Source organism: Mus musculus, chromosome 3, assembly GCF_000001635.26.
Source record: "Mus musculus strain C57BL/6J chromosome 3, GRCm38.p6 C57BL/6J".
NCBI classification, from domain to species: domain Eukaryota; kingdom Metazoa; phylum Chordata; class Mammalia; order Rodentia; family Muridae; genus Mus; species Mus musculus.
In genome coordinates, this window is record NC_000069.6 from 144,039,852 (window position 1) to 144,054,489 (window position 14,638).

Consider the following 14,638-nt stretch of genomic DNA (forward strand, 5'->3'; position numbering starts at 1 on the left):
AGGGTTTGGTATAGACCTTTGTGTGACTTGAAAGCCTAGAAACAGTGAGGCTTAAGAGAAGAACAAACTCCCGGCCTGAAGCTGTGGGTGAGCAAACACACTCAACAAGTACTGACTAGACACTCAGTCTGTGCCAGACACAGACTCACATACAGCCCACAGTAGACCTGCGCTGGATCAAGAAGAACTCATTACTGGACTCTTACTAGCATGGGAAATAGAGCCCTATATAGGATTCCAACACACCACTTTGGTAATTTGTTCAAACATGGTCAAAAATTACACTGAGCTGTGGGGAGAGTTTGATATCCTAAATTTAGAAAAGGATAATTCTGAAACTCCATATTTTGCTGTTTGGTTTTTAACCTGCCTTCCGTCTCAAATGTTTGGAGACTAATGGTATTTAGTTGCTGTTGTGTTGGAGTGTAAAATGTCTACCACAGGCTGGCCTATTTTGAACTTTGGTTCCCCAGCTGCTGGTGGTAGAAAAGAATGTTGTGGAATCTTTAGGAGGTGGAGGCTTACTGGAAGAAATCAGTTACTGGGAGGGGGGGTTGGATCTTCAGTTTAACAACCTGGTCCCCCACTTCTTATATGCTCCCTACTCCTGATTTCAGATGCTATGTGACCAGATGTTTTATGCTCCTGTCACAAGCCTTCTCCACTGTGTAAGACTGTACCTCTTCAAACAGCAACCTAAAAGAGACCCTTTCTTCCTTGCATTCTCTCTTTGCAAGTATTTGATAACAGCTAGGAGCAAAAAAATAAAATAAAATAAAATAAAATAAAATAAAATAAAATAAAATAAAATAAAATAACTCAGAAAGTTTTCCAAGAGAGCAGAAGCACTCTGTAAAATCCAGCCCTCTGTTCAGATTTTTAGCTTACCACGCCAATATCCAGCAGTCTAAGAGAGGGGAGGCCTAGGGACAAGGTGGACCTCTAAGGCTGAATCAATTTCAGTTGCAAGCCATACAAAACCACAGCGAGTTCTCTGAGTCTACTTGTGGAGCCAGGCACCGAACCGGTAAGACCTCCATTCACACCTGGGCAAAGCTTTGCAGGAGGTTTATGGCCTAGTCCATGTTTGGCTTTGTGAGCTTTGGTCTTGTATAGATCAGGGATAAAATATCTCACCTCTGAGGAAGAAATGAAGCAAGCCACGCAAGACACTGCCCAGGTCTGGCACCCAGAGGATGTTCTCTATATGTAAACTGATTTTACTGTTAGGTCACCAGGGAGCGGTGGTAGCTGATTAATGTGAGGTCTTCTCTCCCTCAGCTTTTGCTCTGAGCTCAGGATTCAGTGATGGCCTGCGTTGATTCCATAAGGAGAGGTTGCCTTGAAGATTGTTCTCCCCCCTGGGCCCACTTTACCCTGAAACAGCAGCCTGGTCGGGGAGACAGTTTAACGCCATCGCCTTACTTTCTGATAACGGCATTGTTGACATGTCAGCCCTCCATGTCAAAATGTTATGACAACCATAATAAGTAAAATAAATTTAAAACATGTATTGATTTAAGTGTTACCATTTCTCTCCACGATCAGTGACATAGGATGTCAACTGTGATATATTTGAAGCATATTTTAAGCAAGATAATTAACGAATTGGCTTTAGGAGTTCGGTATTTAACATATTTTATGATGCATCTTAATGAAAACTTCCCCACATGTGGAGACATATCAAGAGAAGCTGCTGCCCATGAGTCTAGTGTACAAAACCAGTAGCATCCTTCCTTGCTGGGTTCTACATCCACCATGCCACACCATGAGGTTAGAAGAAAAAGGAATTGTTCATAGCACGGTGGTGAAAAAAACAAAAACCAATCATCTTCAGTATTAAAAGAAAAATACTTGGAAGAGTCATTTCCTCTTCTTTTATTCCTTCTTCCATCCCATTACCATGTCTCCAATCGTCTCACAAAGGATGCTCTCAGAAGCAAGGATGGAGGCAGGTCAGGGACAAAACGAGGCTCAACTGAGCCATCTTCTGGGCCTCTTGACACTTTCATAAGCCAACCTTGTGATAGCAACCATCTCAAGGTTAAGGTGATACTGAAGATGAAAGGCCCCATAGCATCCTGCAACAGAGTAGCTACCATTGCCCCATAGCATCCTGCAACAGAGTAGCTACCATTGCCCCATAGCATCCCTGTAACAGAGTAGCTACCATTGCACAAGGATGTGCAGCAGAGAAGGAGAGAAAGGGGAACAGAGGCTTCACCAGCAATTAGAGATTTCCTGACAGGGCCCATGCTAAACGAGTTATAGAGGCAATTACCCTAAAAATTTTGAAGTGGCCATTTGCTCCGTAACCTAGACCGACCTGACACCCGAACAGAGACTGCCGTAAGCAGGGAATTTATGGTGGCTCGATGTGCATTTAGCATAAATTACCTCGGGGAACAGATTTAAACCACTCGCGTTTTTAAAAATTATGCAACAACAAAAACAACTACAAAATGAGTTTATGCAAACTCAATCCTAGTTGCGGAAAGGGCCCCTCTAAGTCTTTATCTCCGAAGACATGGCCTTCCTTCTTCCCTGCTTGCTTTCCCCTGCTGGATGAAGATTCACAGCATCAATACATAATAACTGTATCTCACTCCATTACAGGTAGTTCAAGGCCGCTCCGTATAAACGATATGCATGGCTTTGTGTCTTCATCTTTAAAACCACCAAATATCTTGGTTGCAAAGATACGTTAGGTTTAATGCATCCTGTGCCATAAAAGTGCTGTTTAAGACTAATGAGCAAACGAATGTTTGTTTAAACCTCTTTGTGGAAATCAAACAAGCTTTCAACAGCTATTCAAGTATTTACTGTCAGATGTGAATCATCAGTTAGGTGCTCTGCCCTCAACTATTACCAGTTAGTGCTCCTAGTTCCCAGGCACTAATTCACACGCCGTGGCTTTTGTTTGCCCACCCCCCCTCTCCACTCCCCTTTCCTTTTGTCAGTACATCTTCAGAAAGGCTCTATGTGTAAAGTTTCAGACAACACACAGGTCCAGCCTCGCCGAGTGACTATCTTAGAGCCACAGCCTAAGGGACTCTGCCAGTATTCTGGGTCACATGTTGAGACCCTCCTCACCAAATGAGTAGCGGGAAGCACTTGCCCTGCCTCTGCCCCCACCCCCTCCTCACCACATGCCTGCTTTTTCAGACTCAGCAACACCTGAAAAGCTCCCACAAGATTTACCCATTATATTAAATAACAGGTTTTAGAAGCTGAGGACTGTTATTCTAGAGTTACCGGGTGTCATTAAGGTTGCACGTCTATGCTTGTTTAATTTTTCTTCTGCCATTAAGCAAACTAAATGCTCCAAGGGTTTTTGTTGTTTTGTGTTGGGTTTTTTTTTTTTTCTGTCTCAGTGGGGTCCACCCAGAATAGAAAAGAGTAAGTATTCCAGGGTTGTGTAACTGAAGAGGGTTTTTTTTGTTGTTGTTGCTTTCATTATGAGGAAGGAATTAAAAAATCCCTTCTAGTCAGTACTTAAAATATCAAAGTCATTGTTTAGTGCCTTTGAGTCACTGTACAACTAATTCAATTGCACAGTGTAGCGCCGTTTCACGGTGTGTGAAACAGACATAGTACATAGAAGTGATTGCAAAGTTGAATAAACACCAAATTAGTTTTTAAAGCCTGCAACTTCCCAGTGGAGTTTTTCAAACTGAATGGCACTGTTGTCTGACAAAGTCAATGGTGGCCAAGAGGTAACATTTGCTTCTGCTCTGTGAATATGACAGTGTCTCCTGGTGCTATGGAGTCTGGAGGACAGGCTGTCCTCTGGGAAATAGGTGTGTCGATAATTCAACCTAACCTGCCCATCTGTCACTTAGGAGATTTTGCACCACAACCTGGACCTCTGTGGGCAAAGGAGGAAGCAGACAGCAAGTAACCGAGAAGCTTATGGCCAAATGAGACGCCCCAGGACAGCCACAAGCAGTTTGATATTCACAAACTATAACAATTTGAGAATTTAAAAGGCAGGGTGAAGTCTCCAGCCCTGCTGCTCCCCTTTCAGACAGTTCTTAAGTCACTGAGCATCTGTGGGCCTCAGTCTCCAGTTCTGAGCTTATGTGATCGATAAGGTTATTGACTGGCTCTCAATTATGTTCCAGAGACTTGCCCAAATGCTGAAGTTCCACGGACACAACAAACCAACCAAGTCATCCTATGCCCTCAGTAACAATCATTGTCTATCATAATCAACCGCAGAAATCCATGGGCAGCAGTCTTACCAAGTGGATATATCCAATCTTTGGCCAGCCCAAGAAAGCTATGACTGTGACCCAATGCAAAATTGTGAACTTAGTTAAGCCATAATGCAGGATTTTTTGGGCAGGTGTGGAAGGGATTTTTTTTAACTCAATTATGTGATTCTTGAGTGTTTTGCATGGCAAAAGGCAGTGTGATACAGAACAGCTCAACGACTGGGCAGCTCTGAAGCAACCAACACTTGTTAAACATTTTGCATGCACAAGGCAATATGCTAAGGATAAGAAGGATAACTAGACATGAACCTTAGTTGTCACCTTCAGCAACCGGCTTAGTCATTCACCTAGAAAATGTGTTTAAGAGCCTGGCTTGTCCTGGGCATTAGGAAGACAAAATGTTTTGAAACCTTAAATCCTTTCACAAAGCTTTTATTCTTGTGGGAGGAACAGACAATAAGTTGGTCAATGGTTCTAACTCTCACTTCCTTCTTGTCTTTGCTCGGAGAGCACAAACCTGGTGTCTGATTGCCAAGTACTGAGCAAATAAACAAATAAACAAAAGATGCCTAGGAGAAGTAAGAATTATGAAATTAAAAAAAAAAAAAGAACCAAGAAAAGAGAATTCCCCCAGAAGGCAGTGGCAGTTCATTGCAGAAGGGGGCTTGACTGAAGAGGAACAACAAGCCTTGTTGTCAAGATTGGGTACCACTGAAACCATATCTTTTTCTGACTAAACCATTTATTCTTAGTTCCTTGTAAACTCATATGGAACTGTGATAGAGAGATCTTGGGTTTTTTTTCCCAGTTTTTCAAATCTAACATCACCACCAAACAATAGTGGAGAATCACAACTAAGTAGAGATGTGAGTGTACCCACAAATCTTTTTCAGAGTTTCCCGGTATAGTGTGCGCTCATCTGTGTATGCTTGGTCTTATGCAATTTTTCAATTATGTCAGTCATATATCCACCCCATAGTCGTGACACTGGCAGCTCCTTCACTACAGAAATTTCTGGCATTTCTTTTCTCCAACCATAGCCACTCCGTGCCTTCATCCCTCCACCCCCAGCCCTGGGAAAGCACTGACTCTATTCTCTGTTTCTGAACTTTCCAACAATTGGGAGAGCTGAAAGCAAATGGGATCATTATTACCAATGACTGCCAAACTGACAAGAGATGAAAGAGCATGCCTGGTAACATGCATATACTCTCTCACATGGAATGTTACAGAACAAGACACAGAATACTGACCTTACTCAAGCATCGCACAGACCCCTGTCCAGAGTAACACCTTTAAAATCCCAAACAACCACACAAAGACAATGCCGGACTTCACAGCCATTTAAGACACCTGCTCAGGACCACAGGACACATGTTGTCAGGAGTCTGATTGGTTCCAAGATTTCCTCGTATAATTCTTGCATGTTAAACAAATCATTATAACTAATTTATTAAATAATTTCACAGTGGTGGTGGTGTTCTGGAGGTGAAGTAGAAATCATTACATGGAATTCAAAAATACCTACCTTACCTACTTTTAACAAGGACTAAAGAATCTTAGTTGGAGTGCTCTATACAGCACACACACATACACACACACACACACACACATCAGAATCCTCGGCACTGTCAGACTGTGTGTCAAGGAGAAACAGCCTTGTGCGAACATTTATCCTATGTTATTTCCCAAAGTTAAAGACCATCCTTTCAAAGGACGTGAGCATACCTTATATGCTCTCTAAGATACTGGGTCTAAACTTTTCAAAACGTCACAGTTTCTCACTCCAAACCCAAAGGAAGCCCTGAGTCTGCACCATACAGTGGAAGCTACAGTGGAAGTTCTTCCCACAGAGGGAGGGTTTGTGAGCATCGTCCCCTTCCCTGAGCATCGCTGAGTGAAGGAGTCCTGTAGATTTAGAACCACAGAGGATGATCTGAAGGAATAAAAAGGCCCAGTGGGTGGGGGATGGATCAGGAGGATTAGACCAAATTTCACCTGGAGTTTTCTCAAAAAGAGGAGTATTCAGTTTCAGCAACTTTAGTACATTCTTAACAACAAATAAACATTTATAATAACATGCTATTTTTAACTTAATATTAATCTTAAAATTACATATTTTTGACCAAACCCCTATAGGGGAATGTGTCTATTTTGCCTCATTTTCAGGACATAATCATCCATCTGTTATGCTATACATTCCCTGAGAGGCATGATATAGGTTTCTATTTACCCAAGATAGGGAATTCCATGACAGACCAAAGTAACAATTACAAGTTTTACAAAAAAAGTCAAACTTGGTAAAGCAATGAGTTTATAGGTGAAGGGTTACATACATGCTACGTACAGGTTAGGAATGACTAAAAGTCAGTCCAAACACCAAAAAGTCCACCCCCAAAAGATTGATTAGTAAACAAATCTGGAACCCTGATGTTCTCTGCATGACACACAGGCAGCATTTAGCTCAGAGTCTTTTCAGTAGCCCTACTCATATACTTTAGTCATGTAGTAAGTTTCAGGAATTTCCTGAGACTACTGAGTTGTTTGCTTCCTAATCTTAGCAACCTTAGAACTCTCTGAATCTTAAAGATGATCCTGAATGTTTCAATTCAGAGGAAAGTGCTACACAACCCCAGGTAGAGCACTGCCATCAACTGTAATAGGAGCTTCTAGTAACAGCTTCTTGCAGTTTGTGGATCAGGAAGCAGAGAAAAGGACCCAAAGACAGGTTGGACCGCAACTCTAGAATGCCTGCCCCCTAATGGTTTATACTGACCAATCAGTAACTGTGGCCTAAATATTCCATACCTCCTAGGACAGGCATCAGCTGGGAACCAAGTGTTCAAGTATATGAGACTGTGGTGACATTCAAATCATAGTTACCTTTAAGATAGAAATGAGAATCCACACAGCCAATAGTAGAACAAACAGGTTAAGTTAAGATATGACAGGCAGGACATGCTCATGCAGGTTCTCGTGATGGAGTTGATTGTCTTCAGACCATTCAGAGCTAAGCTTCTGGACCAAGGGTAATCTGACCTGGAACTGATCAGAAGGGTGTGATGGTGAGAATCTCCATAAAGCCATCAGTCTGTAGGAGTCAGGTAACCATGGCAAGGATGAGGATGGCAGGGGTCGATCCTGAGTCCCAGCTCTACTACAAGAGACGAATGGCTATGAATAAAGAATGTGATTGCTTAGTGGTCAAGATTAGATGACCATCAAATGAGACAAAGTGTGTTCTTTATCCTATAAAGACTCTTTTTATATGAGAAGTTGGGAAGAAAAAGAAGACATCATGGGCAAGAGAGGAGAGAAGCTGGAGAATGAAGGATATATGGATGAAGCAGCCTTGCACAGGAGCTGAAGGCAAACGTCAGTCTTAAGAGCTATTTCTGAAGAGCCCAGTACCTGCCTAGAAGATCACACCCTCAGAATCCCCTGCAGTCCATATCTCTAACTAGGATTATAATCCAGCCATGTTTATAACTCTATCTCCAGGCTACCTGAGGCTAGCACAGGTTTTTTTTTTCTTAGTAATTTGGTTTTGTTTGTTTAACAATCACTCCAAAAGAAGGCGGTAGATCAGGCAGGTTATTCTACTTTCGCTGTTTTAAGCCTCACCGTATAGGGCAGTGCTACATCCTTCTCAGTCGAACTCTCTCCTTGTCATTTTTGTCTTTAAAGTCTTATAACTCCTTGCCATAGTTTTACATGCTGACTTGTTGCCTTTCAAGTATCTTCCGTATGGGAAAGAGTCTGTAGGGAACTAGGACCTGGTCCACTGGGATCACCACCTCCCATCATCTGAGAGTGTGTGGAATAAACCAGGAAACAAATGTTACTCAGTATGTTTACCAAATGAATGAATACACTCCATTATTGAAACCTCTACACAGCGTTTAATGTCTTATCTTTGTCTATTGTTCTAAATCTGTATATCTTTGTTTTAGTTCCTCATGAATCAAGGCTTGTGTGCCAATAATACTTTGAAAGGTAATATCCCAGGCTGGAAAGAGGAAGAATAAAATCTCCAGAGTTTCATTATATGGGTGGTTGATGGGGGAAGAGAGTATTTGCCAAGAGACACAATAGCTCCTAGAATATGGAAGACCCAGCACTCAGTCCGCATTCTACACAAATATGACAGCCAGGAGAAAGGAGCTTAGCCTTTGTTCTTGAGAAAACTTTGTTCTGGATGAAGTTTGAAACAAGAAATGATTATGCCCTATTTACTGATGCCAACGGGAATTAAGATTTTTCAGTGCCAAACACAAGCCTGAAACTAGATAGATAGATAGATAGATAGATAGATAGATAGATAGATAGATAATAGATTAAATAAATAGAAGATAGATGATGATGTAGATAGATAGATAGATAGATAGATAGATAGATAGATAGATACATACATACATACATACATAGATACATAGATAGATAAATAGATGAAAAAATTATTTCTACAAGTCAACAACAACAGGTATATTTTGGGTTCTACCTTTAACTAAATTTTTCACAAGAGTACATAATCTCACTGATTTTGTACAATTAAGTAAGGAGAGTTCTGTCATCATTTAAGAAATGGGGAAGACAGACATGGTAGCACAGGTTTGTAGTCCCTGTTCTTGGGAAGCTAAGGCAAGAAGATTCACATTCAGCCTGGTTATGTAGTAGACCTTAAATGAGAAGGTAAGTGAGCAGACAGAAGGGCGAGTTTCCTGAAATCGGAGGGGAGAGAACTTACTCAGGTCCCACTACTAGTGCACAGCTGATGTGTGTTGTTGTTGTTGTTGTTGTTTACTCAATATCTTATTATATTTATTTGTGTGTGTGTGTGTGTGTATGAAAAGCACACAGAGATATACGTTGTAAAACACAAATAAAAAGACCTATAAACCCTCAGAGAAGGCCAAGCATAGTAACCTATGCCTGTAAATCTCAGGATTTCAAAGGCTGAGGCAGGAAAACCATGAATTTAAGACCAACTACAAATAAGACTCAGTCTCAAAAATAGAACAGTGCCAAACTCAGAGAAGAACTAAAACAAGAAAAAAGATTTTAAATATTATCGTTGCAGTGAAAAAAGAGGAAGAAAGGAGAAGGGATGGGGTAAGGAGGAAGAAGGAAAACAACGTTTGATATGGACATGTTCAGCAGGCATGTGTATCAAAGCAGCATGTAGTATGAGGACCTTAAATCTACACAATAAATCTCTCTATTCGAGAGAACAGGGTGACAGCTGTGGGACAGACTTAGTACTGACACAATGTCATTAAGAACGTGGATCTTGAGTTCTTGAGAAATTAAGAGAAACAGGCAGAGGAAAGCAAGGAGGTTAAAGGTCAGAGTCCTGGTCAAGAGAAGCTCTACAGAGACTGTTACATGGGGGCAACTGGATCCATGGTACACAAGAGCCTGTCCACCACAGAACTCCCCACATCCTCTTCTGTAAGTCAGGAGTTTGCTGTGGAGCAATATACATGAAGGATGCATGGAGAACAATCTGGGTCAAACGACAAAGAAGAAAACTAAAACAACGACAACAACAAAAATACAATCCAGAGTGTGGTAATTATTCTGAGACCCCAGAACCTCAAAAAGAACATTTTCACAGCTTATTTAGAGAGACATATATTCTGTTTGTGTAGCTGGACAATTGTGGGCTGTTAATGACGTTTAATTTCCGTGACTTCTGACCTTCTGCACCCTGCTGTGCAGTTCCAGCGGTGGTTTATCAAAATACACTGAGTCCTTACAAACTGCCTGCTGACTTTTGCAGAACCTACCCTCCACAATAGCATCTGTGCTGTTTGTGTCTTGTAAGTCTTTCTTCTCCAATAGGATGTCTCTAACAAAGGCCTCCAAACCGACACACAATAAAGAAGAAAGCCAAAAGGAAATTCAGATGACGAGGGAGCCCAAATATCACTCAGAGCCCTCCAACCCCAACTGTTCTAAACCTTCTCTCATTTTCAATGAAAAAAAAATTGGAATATTGCCTTGGGTCTACTAAATCATTAGCAAATTAAGAACCTGTTTTTAATAACATTTAACTTGTAAATAATGCATTAATTGACTAGCCTGAATGTTAGCTCGAGCATTTGAAATTCTGCTACTAAATTTATAATGAAAGAAATGTGCTCTAACAGTGGGCTATATGGTGAGTATAACAGATTAAATATGACAGTTGATATTTGTGAAAATGGGGTTATAATTAGAGGACACCTGCAGCTGTTTTCCAACCAAAACAACAGAAATTACACTTGCATAAAGCACACACGTGGGTCACAGTCTCTGCTTCTGTGTTTCTTTTGTTCATAGGAGTCTTCCTAGGGTTGTTTTGCCCTTTGTGGGGTCATATGTCCAAGTGAGCAACAAGTGATGGCTGTTTGTGGGGTACACTTTATTGGCCCCCTAAGTATTGGGAGGGGGAAAGGCCATGACTATGTTTTCCAGGCTGCGGCAGTAGTTACTAAAAACAAGAGACATGGTTCAGTATTCTGCTCAGAGCTCCAGGAAGCCATGAGAGGAGAAACCGCTGGGCACATTCAACTACAGAGTAGCAGCAGAGATGGAAGCATAAAGAATGTGGCCCCTTCACTGTTAGACATTAATAAAGAACTAAACGATGTAATCTGTAAAGAACTTTTGGGACCCAAGCAAAAAGAAACAAAGTATCTTCAAGGACTAATGATTAGCAAAGCGCTGTAACTTCTTCACTTCCTTCTTTCATTCATTCCACAAATAGAGAAAAGGACCTTCCAATGTCTGTACTCACCAGGTCTCTGAGCTACACAATAACCAATGTATGGTCTTGTTTTGTGTCTAACCTAGGCTAACCTGGATTGGGGGCATATCCATAAACCACAAGAAATAGAGCATGCAAGTCAGGGAAAGAGGTGAAATATTTAGAAGCAAGCCACAGGCCATCCTACCAAACATGGCAAGAAAGCTAAGTAAGATAAAGGCAAAAAAGGCTTCCTTTGAATTGTTCAATCAAAGTCATTAGTGGCCTTGGTCAAAAGAAGGTGTGTGTGTGTGTCTGTGTGTGCGCACACACACACACACACAAACATACACACACACACACACACACACACACACACACGCTCGCGCGCACGCGGGTTGGGGATAGAAACCCAGGGCACAGGAAACACAATGAATATGAGGGAATATAGGCAAAATGAGTATGGGTTAATATGACTTTTTCAGAAGTCTAATCATGAAAAGATGGAGAAGTGGGGAGGAAGGGGTAGGGGGGGAGAGAGGGAGTTAGTTTTTCTAGATATCTGAACACATTGCACATGCCAAGTAGTGGTCACGGCCAACTGCACACAGAATCTTGGCACATTAACATCCATGCATGCATCTCAGTTAAACTTATGTTTTTCCTATTAGAAGTGGAAATTCTGTTCCAGTATTCCAAAATATTAACTTCTCATTTAATATGCTAATTATCCTCCCTGTTACAAAGAATTGTGTTGAAGCTTGGGTACCCACTCTACGCTGTTGCCTGTTATCGAGTTGTAGTTGACTTGGTCAATAAATTTGCATTTTTTTTCGCATGAGAATTTTCCCAATTTACCACTTCATTCTAACTGCGTTAACTTCAACTGTATGAAATCATCACCGCCTTTGTAGGTCAAAAAAAAAAAAAAAAAAAAAAAGAAAAAAGAAAGAAAAAAGAAAAAACTCTGGAATATTGGCAATTTCATACGGTTCTACCTAGCAGTGGACAGGGAACAGGAACACAAGGGTGAGACCTAAGGTAAGAAGACGGAAATAAACAAGAGAGCTGGGACAAAGAGTATTGGAAGAGTAAAACAACAAATACAAAAAAAAAGTAATCTTTTTGTCTGGGTTAGGTGTGTGTTCCCAAGGGAAATAATTTTTGAGCATGTAGCCTGATAGTAATAATAACACTTTTAGGGAGTACGGATGGCTCAGGGGATCAATTGGGACCGAGGGAGTGGGGCGTCTTACTAGCAATCTGCCCAATTTAGTCAGACTAACTTGCAATTTTACACAACTAAACATCTCTACAGATCCGAGGCCAGCAAATCCAAGGAAAACACTTTTCAAGTGACGCCTCCAGTCACTTTTTCCTTGTGATATGACAGTGCTTCCGTCTTCAAAACGAAGGCAGAGACGATGTGCTTGCAGATTGTCCACTGTGAGAAGTGTCAGACTCTGAGTCCGAATGAAAGGGGTGCTTATTTAGAGAGAAAGTCATTTTTCCAAACTGCTTGCACTAAAAATAAACCAAATACCATCTCAGGGGACAGCCAGCCAGTCCCCTTCACAGAGAATAAATTCACTGTGGTGGGAGGCTAAGGTGGACTGAAAAGAAAAAAGAGAGAGAGAGAGAGAGAGAGAGAGAGAGAGAGAGAGAGAGAGAGAGAGAGAGAGAGAGAGAAAGAAAGAAAGAAAGAAAGAAAGAAAGAAAGAAAGAAAGAAAGAAAGAAAGAAAGAAAGAAAGAAAGAAAGAAAGAAAGAAAGACTACTTCTGGGAGAAAGAAAAACATCCTAATGAGGGCACCAGTGGTGAGCGGGTGGGAAGTGAGCTACCACTGGGAACACAGCACCTGACTCTTTTCTCCGGAGCTGGGTCATTGGACAAATCTATGAGGAGAAAACCCCCGCAGCGGTGCAAGTTTGGGCTCTGACTAAGTCCTTGGTACGTCCTTTGTCAGTGGTCACAATCACATATTCCTAAATAAAAAGGAAAAGACTCATTAAGATAAAACTATGACTCCTGTGTTAATGGAAGGAAGCATGGAGCCACTGAAGCCCGCAGACCCGGGCTGCATCAGCGGGGGCACGGGAGGGGTCCTGGGGTTCGCTCCCAGTCTTCTTTCTCACTGACATGAGACCATGGCTAGGCGTTCACATCATTGCTTCCTGCGGGGCACCGGAAGTCATGAACCCAGAAGCTTGGTAGCATAGCATTATGAAGAAAACTACCCAAGCTTTTTGTTCAGCTCTGAAAACCCCCCTGGTAGACAAAGAATAAAGAATTCTTTACCAAATTTGGATTTTTTTTCCCTCTTACTGAGTTGACAGCACAGCTCCTTCCTCCTATTGCTTCTTATTTCGTCTTATTTTTAAGTAGGCCCTGAGAATGCAGATGGTAAGAGCATCTCCAATGACAGGTCTAGATGTGACTTGCTCTCTCAGCTTATATTATGTATCTTATAAAATTGGGCACGGTTCCTTTTACAATTATAATGTCCATAACATCTGTGATGAAATGCATGCTTCCACTCCCTAAAGGTAGGGTATTTTCTAAATTCTAAAGCTAAATAACCCTCAGGCCCAGACGTAAAATTATACCCAGAAATTCATCCGAAGTGTCTAATCTCCTTGAGGTTACCCCCGAGGGCTAGATGTCAATCATGGTTGAGAAGAGGTAATTTGCCCCATTGTATTGTTTGAGGAGGATTTTTTTTTCCTGCTACACCTGGAAAAATTTGTAGCTAATTATATGATTGTTCCAAATTATTTGTTTTCCTTCTGAAAAGAAGGGTGTATTTTCTTATCCCATTGACATCAGGTTTTGGTATGGACTGAGCTTCAATAATGAAATGTAAGCAAAAGCGACAATTACCACTTCCAGAGAGAAGCTTGGTGGGCATCACGTGACTCTGCCATTGTTCTTTTCCTTCCGCCCAGAGAACATCGCGATGCTCGATGTAGGTGTAGAGTCTTCCTCAGCCGCAGACCGAGAAGAATATACAGAGGCACATTCAACTGACCTCCAGCGACACATAGCAGGGAAGAATCCGGTCGGCCGTGAGCCACTGAAAATGTGTTTATCTCCCTTTAGATGAGCTGGATCTTGTCTCTCTTCTATTTTTCTACACCACTGGAAACTTAATCTGATATCTTGGATATAATAAATTTATGCCTGTAGCCCAACTACCTCCACCGACATCCATATCCATGTATCATGACCACAAGCATGATCCAAGCATGGACTGATACCTAAGACACATCCAGTGCCAGACGTGTCTAAACTAAATCCTTCTAGCTCCATCCCCAACACCATGACTTGTTCTTCTCACTGACTTCATTTGAGCAACTGGCCATTCTTGGTTCATTTAAAATTCCCATGTGATTGATCTGAGTGGGCAATGCATTCACACGGTGTATAGACATACATTCAAGCACAACACTATATACATAACATAAAATGTTTAAAATAGAACAAATCCTCACAAAGTTTCTCTTGCTCCTCTTTTCTCCTACCCTAAGTCCTAACCATCCAAATATCTTAATTCCACCTTCAAATATACCCAGAACTCCAACACTCTCCATTGCTTCTAACTGCTACCATTCTCTGCGTGACATTTACTGAAGTCTTTTGTCTACTCCTGGCCACACTACCCTCCTCTCATGGAATTGGTTCCTGCTATGCT

At 41.5% G+C, this 14,638-nt stretch overlaps 1 long non-coding RNA gene across 1 annotated transcript in view; it reads right to left on the reverse strand.

Moving 5' to 3' along the window:
• Gm40161 overlaps nt 1–13,993 on the reverse strand; it is a 35,801-nt gene extending 21,808 nt beyond the window's left edge. The window contains exon 1 of the long non-coding RNA XR_867687.1: nt 13,828–13,993. This is a non-coding gene — a long non-coding RNA (predicted gene, 40161). The remainder of the gene's footprint in view (nt 1–13,827) is intronic.
• Between the last annotated feature and the right edge of the window lie 645 nt (nt 13,994–14,638).